The following is an 8,488-nucleotide window of genomic DNA, read 5'->3' as shown; positions in this document are numbered from 1 at the left end:
ACACTAGATTAGGGTTGTATTGAGAAGAGTGCATGACATGTGCATGTGGTTCAATGAACTAATTATTAGAAATAGGAATTACTTGGGGGGGGGGGGGGGGGGGGTGTGAATCAGTAATTTACAAACTTTCGTCACCAACTAAATATTATTTATTACTTTGAACCATATATAAGAAAGTAATAAAGTAATGATGAATAGTAATGGCAACCATGCACAAAGATAACTCATAACACTATATTTTTTTAACTAGGGAAACCTTAGCCAAGGGAAAACCTTAGTGGGGATGATACCCACTAGAAAATATACTGATATATATGTTCTTTGTTAGAGGATGTACCATGTTAGGAGTCAATTAGAAAATAAAATATAGAGAGTCCGTGTTAGGGGACTTTGAATCCCTGTTAGGAGATTCCAACCGTATTAGGAGTTTTAGTATAGTAGATGCAAGATTAGCCCACTACCTAAACATGTACTTCCAATTACAAGAAGAGATCATTGCCCAAATAAGAAATTTGTCCTCTTGTAGATAGGTATTATAACTTCTTTCTTGATTGATCTTCGACCTCAGCTAGATCTCGGATCACAAAATGAGGTTCTCAAGACTTCATATATATCACTTCACAAATAGTTTGCATGTCATAATAGCACACAACATTACTACACTTCTCTTTGCAATTTGTCCTTTGCATAAATACCATGGTTTTTCCACAAATTTCTTCTAGATCAGCTAAGACCATAATATACTTTTCCAACTTAGAGTAAACATCTAGAATGTCATCCCTAATTGCTCAAGTAATTATTTTGTAAATAAAATAATTCCTTTCCTTTAATTCTATTGTCCTATTTCAATGGTAAAACATGAATATATCTTTTTTGTATAGTATGTACTGATGTCTGAGGTTATACACGTCATCATCAACATGTATACTATCTCTAATGAACCTTGTTAGACATAATACAATGCCATTAATAAGTTACATAAAAAACAATACACTAATGTAAATCAAATTCATACTTTGACAATTTTCTAGGTACCAGAAGCTAAGTATCTTTATTTTTGAGGTTTCTTGTAAGCATGTACATCATGTGTTACCATAAATGATAAAAAATACATATTTTCATTAGGAAATTATCAACAATATCCCCCTCTGGCATTGATGGCAACAAAATAGGGAAAATTGGCCAAGTATCAAAAACTTGTTAAAAATAATATGGTATCAATACATCAACAACTTATCCATCTTACATATGCTCCCCCTTAAAATATGATTTCATACCTTATAATTTTATCTTCTCCAATTTTCTGATACATCTTCTCCCCCTTTTACATCAATGAAAAAGGTTGATATGTCAAAAACTATTAAAATTATTGTCAAAACTCTGTTCTTCTGCCTTATACTCATAATATCTTTATACAATCATCAAAATTTTCCTTGAGACTATTCATACCTTTAGTCCATGTATCCTTGGCTGATTTAGTAGAGGTGAGAATTTCACATAGGGCATATGATGCAATCTCAATTGCATTAAGATCAGAGTATAAAAAGTTTAACTAGGTGTCCTTGGCTTTGACACACTCCTTGAATTGTCTCTCTACAATAGATATTTTTAGGTCAATAGACTCTCTAAAATCTGAAAATATTTTTAAAAAAAAATCTTTCTAAAGTTCCATTTTCTTGAGATCATTATGGATACTGGCCAGTTGTCCTTCAAAGTCATCAACTTTGCTAGAAGGTTGTTTTATCTGGCTTGGTAGAGCCTCTATCTCACTCATATTACCTTCAATCTTACTATCAAGATCCTTGGTCAACTTATGGGATAGGGTATACTTGATATACAATACCTTTCCATCCTGTTGACATTTCCAAAGTTTCTTGATACATGTATCAAGACTTAGCAAATCATTCTTGATATTTTGACAAAAAGTGGTAAGCAAATTAGCATCATGTGAAATTTGGGCCTTTGATTCTACAACATTCAACAAATTTGTAAGTTCTTCATCAAAATATTTCAATACTACTTGTGCCCTTTATTCAGGATTTGCATATATATGCTTGACTACTAGAGTACTATGTAATCTGTCAGTAACCTCCATTAAGGTTCTCTATAGGCTCTTTACTTTCTTGTTATTTTCAATAAGCTTTGTCAAAGATGAGATCAAGTCACTTTGATCATCATCATCACTTGTCAAGCTAGAAAGTGAAAGTGGAGTAGAAAAAATAGATGGTTTGGATTCATCTTCCCTTTGCTTCTTCTCAACTACCTCTTAGACTCTTCTCATTTCTTTTTCTTTTCTTTATTTTTCTGTATTTTCTTCCTCCTCTATTCTCTTCTTGTCTTCCTCTAATTTCCTCTTCTTTTCTTCCTCAACTATTCTTTTCATTTCATCTTCAAGCAATTTTTTGATGGTTTCTTCTATTTTCCTCTTTTCCTCTTCTAATAACCTATTCTCCTCTCCAATTTTTTTCAATTGGTCTTGAATATCCTTAGATTGAGATCTAGGTTATTCAAAACTATCAAAAGGGTTAGTATCATCAATGTTAATAGTAACATTGGTCTGATCAATTTGCATTATGTCACAACTGACTAACACTTCCAACATTCTAGTTGTTGGTGAAGGTGATGGGTTAGATTTTATTATCATCTGACTAAAGGCTGTAATTGTTTCACTTCTAATTTTGTCCTTCTCACCCACCATAAAAATAAGTGGTCTTACCTTGTTTCTCAAGTAAGGTGCCAGATTTTTCAACAATCTCTTAATTTCATCTTCATCATTAATCTCGCATAATGTTCTTATCATAGACTTCCAAAGTTCTATGTCTTCTTCTAGAGTTGGTGCCTTCTTCTCAATAAGTTTGTCATACACTTTCTAATTTACCATGCCTTCAATATCCTTAAGCTTCAAGTTGTTAGAAATTATGTATCTCACTATAGAGATATCAATATGATCTTTCTCAATATTATTATAGAAATAAAAAAAAATTGTTCATCTGAATAAAATTCCCTTCATTACCAATGGCTAATTAATCTTCTCTATCTTCAACTTCTAGGGTTGTTGAGCTTTGCATGCTGACTATTTAGAAATAGTTACTTTCTCTGCTTGTTTAACTTCTTATTCTTTTTCTTGTTCTTGTTCTTCACTACATTTTATGATTGTCAATAATGTCTTTTGTCTCTTTCCTAGTCTAGTGGCTTGTTGGTTGACTCTCTTTGTCTTTGTAGTCACATTTTCCACTAATATTTATAATCTCCTCTTCATCTCACTTGGTTTTACATCCAACACTACTACATAAGGCATGCTCTATTTTGAAGATTTCTCTACAATAGACACTAATAAATGTTGCACATACATTATACCCTCATTCATGGTCCATCTAACTATCTGTGTCTCACTTTCTATCATACTGGCCTCTATTAAAGCTTTCTTCATTATCATCTCTATCTTCTTGTGAGATGCCTTCTCTAAGGATACTTGATGAGTTGGTTGGGTAATTTCTTCATAAGTCCCAAAATCTATACTCTACTTGGTCCTTCTCAAAATTCAACAATAAGTCAATGTATCCAATTGCTATATAATCACTTATCTTATAACCTAAGGGATCAAGGAATGTTTCCCAAGGTTGTATTGTTTGAATATAAGTAAAATCTATATAGACCATAACACATATGTCATCTTTAAATCTTTCTACAATAGCAGGTACAATTCTAAATATTTGTCTCACCTCATTCTAAAATGGAAAGATAGTGTTCTGTCTTAGGAACTAGAGGATTCCTTGGTGGACCTGAGAGTACAAGTGTAGATTCTTCTTGGTGTTCTTATCTAGTCATGTATCTGGACTAGATGGGATTGGGTTTGTAAGTTGGATTTTGTTGGATCTTGTAGAACTAATTGTTTTGTAATTGCTATTTGTATTTGTTCCTAACCTAGAAGACCTTACAGCCAGGTATATTGCATTTATTTAGTTACATCTATGATTATAAGGTTGTGATTTGATACTAGATTTTGCATTATTGCTTCTTATTGTTGTGTTTCCACTGTGTGGTTTTATTGCTAGGGGCTAGGACATCTCCTTTGGGGATTCTCCTACCCTGCACTACATCACTATTCCTTCTATCATTATCATATTTAGGTTTCCTACAACTAATTTCTTTATAACCCATACTGCTACAATAATGACAATTAAAATCCTTAACATGATTAAATGACTTGTTTGTACAATCTCTTTCCACATGACTTATTTCATTACATAAAAAACCCTTACCTCTAAATTCATACAGGTTTCTTTAGGAGACTCCAGTTGCTTTGGTTCATCCACTATCTTAACTTTCTTATCTTGTCCAACTTCTCTAGGTTTATCAAAATATTGATTGGATTCAATCTTATCATTAGATTTATCTTTTTCTTTCAGATCTGATGTATTTTTAGGTTTCTTTGTAGACATGTTAAATAGATAACCAAGACCAATCTTATCATAGGTAGGTATCTATATTGACATTGAATCATCAAGCACTTCTCCACTAGAATAAAGATTCTCAATTTGGTGCTTGCATTGAGTTAATTCACCTTTTACAATAGTGTTGTACTTATGAATTTCTTCATGATCTTCTTTCAATGTTTCAAAGTTAGATGTCTTGTTCATCAAACTTGCTCTAAGATTTGTATTCTCAATCTTCAATTCAAATTCATCTTTTCTAGGACCACTATTCAAAATTAACTTGAGATTGGTAATCTTCAATTCATGCTTCAAGATCTTGTACTCATTCTTCAACTTTCAATAATCATCATCACTAGTTTCAGATTCAGTTGATTCAGGCTTGGATTTAAGATGTTCAATCTTATCCTTCAATTGTCTAATATATACTTTGGAGTCTTCATATCTATCCTTCAGTTTATCTCTTTCTTCAGTAAGGAGATCAATTTATTCAAGTGCCTCTTCAAGGTTCTTCATCAACTATTCCATATTCATAGGAATCTTACTCAAGCTTTTAAGCCTCTCTTGAGTGACTATGCTCTGATACCAATTGTTAGAAGTAAGAATTACCTAGAGGTGGGGTTGAATTAGTAATTTACAAACTTTAGTTGTCAATTGAATATTATTTAATACTTTGGACCATACATAAGAAAGTAATAAATGAATGCTGAATAGTAATAGTAACCATGTACAAAGGTAACTCATAACACCATATTTTCTTAACTAGGGAAACCATGGCCAAGGGTAAATCCCATTGGGGATGACACCCACTAGATAGTATACTGATATATATGCTCCTTGTTGGAGGATGGACCTTGCTAGGAGTCAATGAGAAAATTCAATATAGAGAGTCCCTATTAAGAGACTTTGAATCCCTGTTAGGAGTTGTAGTACAATAGATGCAAGATGAGCCCACTACCTAAGCATGCACTTCTAATTACAAGAAGAGCTCACTACGTAAACAAGTAATTAGTCCTCTAGCAGATAGTTGATGTAACTTCTTTCTTGACTAATATTCAATCTTAACTAGATCTCAGATCATAAAATTATGTTCTCAAAACTTAGCATATATCACTTCATACAAATTTCACATATCATAATAGCACACAACATTATTACACTTCTCTTCAGAAGTTGTCCTTTTCATAAATACCATGCCTTTTTACAAATTATTGCTAGGTTAGCTAAGACTTGTTGGTAAATAGATTTGTCACTTAGAAAATATATGATTTGGCCCAATGGAGTGTGTGGCAAATAAATGTCTCCAACAATTGGATAGGCCCTTAATATCCTGCCTTCCTCTGCATTTAGAGGGGCAGCTCCCTTGTAAGATAAAATTTGTGATTTTTCAATAAAAATGAGTAGAACTTGGAAAATCAAAAGGAAAACCATTGATAGCGAATGCACCACACACCTTTAATATTTTCATAAAAGTGTTGTAAATTGTTAATGAGAGAAATCAAGGACTACACTTGAGGAGGACTATGCTTGAGGACTATCACTGCCACAATGCTAATTCAACCATTCATAAATACTCACACCATACCATGAAAATACTCATAAATGAATCAACACCTCAACAATTCAGATTCTTGAGAAAGAGAACACCAAATGCACTTCCTTTATTTCTTTACACCAAGAAAGTAAGAAATAACTGATTACAAAAACAACAATTGTACACACTTTCCAAAAATTTCTTTGTTATCAAAGCAAAAACATTCCTTGTCACCAAAATTGTACTATCTTCTCCCTTGTTGCAGCTGTAGAACTTCTTGACTTCAAAAGAAGAACCCTTTTCAAATTGATTTTCAATCTTTAAATTATTTTTTACTAAGAAGTTTGGCAACCGCCTAATTTCTTATCTAACTCTTCTTTCAACTTCTCCAGTACATTACTATATTAATTAATTCTATTAAAGAATTAATTATTTTACAATCATTTGCTATATCTCCCACTCTAATTTTATAAACCTTTATGCACACTATAATAATAATTAATTCTATCGAGAATTAATTAGTTTACATTCGTCTTCAAAATTTAATCCACTCCCTCTAACTTAACAGTTATATAATAAATAATTAATCCTTGTGGAATCAACTATGCGAAAGATTAATGCTTTTTAGATAATTATTTTTCTTTTAAATATATTAATATTTAACACTTTTATGAATTAAATACTATATAAAGAAAAATAATTAATAAATTATTGATTTAAAAGATATTATCTTTCTTTTTTAATACTTTTCAATATAGTTGAGGGAGAGGGAAATACTTAGGGTTTAAAAACACTAGGTAACATTGGCTCTTTCTGGGGGCTACATTTTATACTAGGATTTAGAGAACTCCAGAATCTCTATCTACCTTTATCTAGTGCCTATCCATTGCATCATAGAGTCATTATTTCCCTTCCCATTTGAATGAATATTGCAATGTATGTGGCAACATCACTTTAGAGAGATTCAGACTTTGAAACAATTTGTCACAATGCATCATACACCTCATCACTTAACCACGTGCACCTTGAAAATGTTGCACTTCTTGTCTACAAGCTTGAAACCATAGGTATCATTCTCCTTTAGATTAGGTATCAGAGCCCAGTGTCATAACACTTGGGCAACAATGGGTCTATGTAAAGTCTAGATGTTTAAAACTACATGAATTGAATCTCCTCTCATATTCTTGTATTGGAGGAGGGTATAATCCTATGTTACTATGTTAATAAGACATCTAAAACTTTATGTTATAATTCAAAAAAAAAAATCCCCTTTGGCTATATAAAGAAATTTGAAAATCTTAAACACTTTAAAGAAAAAGAGAAAATAAAATAAAATATAGGAACAAGAGAAAAGTTTCAAAAAAATATATACTTTTTTTCAAAATAGGCATCTATAGGATGCTGGTTAATGTATGAGAGCTTGTTAAATTCAAAAAAAAGTAACAGAGAATATTCTTATTTGACTCTATTTTTTAAAATCTATTACTAAATTCAATTAATATCAAAAAGGATTTTTAAACAAATAAATAAATACATAAAATAAAATATCTTCTACCCTATGATTACCCTAAGGCCTCACCTAACAAACTTTTAAACTTAACTACCTTTCCCCCTAAGTCTTCATTTGCACCTTCCCACATGGTTCCAAGTCTCCAACACATTAATATCCTGCAAGGTACTTCCCTAGGTGTGGTGTTGGAAGTCAAGAGGGAGGTGAAGGAAAGGCTTCTTTCCAACCCCTAAGCTCCTTTTATTGACTTTTGAGGCCACTCAAAAAGTCTCTTTTTGCCTTTGTACAAAAATTGACTATGGCTACCATGAGTTTCATCACCCCACCTCCACTTAGTGTTTAACCATGGTGTGGGTTGAGTTAGGGGTTTCTAGAATTGTAAGTGGGTGGGAGAAGTTATTGATCCCTTGAGTGGTTGAGTTTGAGGCTTATTTAGAGGCCTTTCTTGGTCTAGCAGAGGTTGTTACCCAATCTCTACATTTAGAGAGGAGTCTTGGAAGATTGGAACAAGGAAGGGAAAAGCTCTACTCAAACTTGTTCATTTCCATTACCTCTTTGTGAAGGTAGGAATTCTCATCTTCCTTGTGCAGATTTTCATTTTTGTTTCATGCTTATGCTACCTTGTTGTTATGTGAATGGTTGTATGATTGTGGGTATGTTGAGAAGATTTGAAAATCATATTATTTTGGATGATTTACTTTCATGTTTATGTTTGAATTTTAAGATTTTCTTGCATGGGTGTTTTGGCATTACTCACCCTTGGAAAGGGCAAAAGTGGCCAATTTCGAGAAAGGGCATTTTAGTTGGACTCCAACAGTGTAGAGTCTCTTCTCAGGATGAGAAGAGGGAGAGAGGGTAGGGTGTTATGGGTCCCTACCTATTAGCACAAACCACACATGATCTTTGACATATAAGAAAGGAAGAACAGAAGTTCTTGGTTTATAGCCTCGATTGGGCACCTAGTTTGGTGTTGTGTTTGACATCTCTTGTTGGAAAAATCAACCTTTCCCT

This window comes from Cupressus sempervirens, chromosome 10, assembly GCF_028749045.1.
Source record: "Cupressus sempervirens isolate cs-2001-9-10 chromosome 10, ASM2874904v1, whole genome shotgun sequence".
NCBI classification, from domain to species: Eukaryota; Viridiplantae; Streptophyta; class Pinopsida; order Cupressales; family Cupressaceae; genus Cupressus; species Cupressus sempervirens.
Note: the sequence above shows the minus strand (reverse complement) of the source record.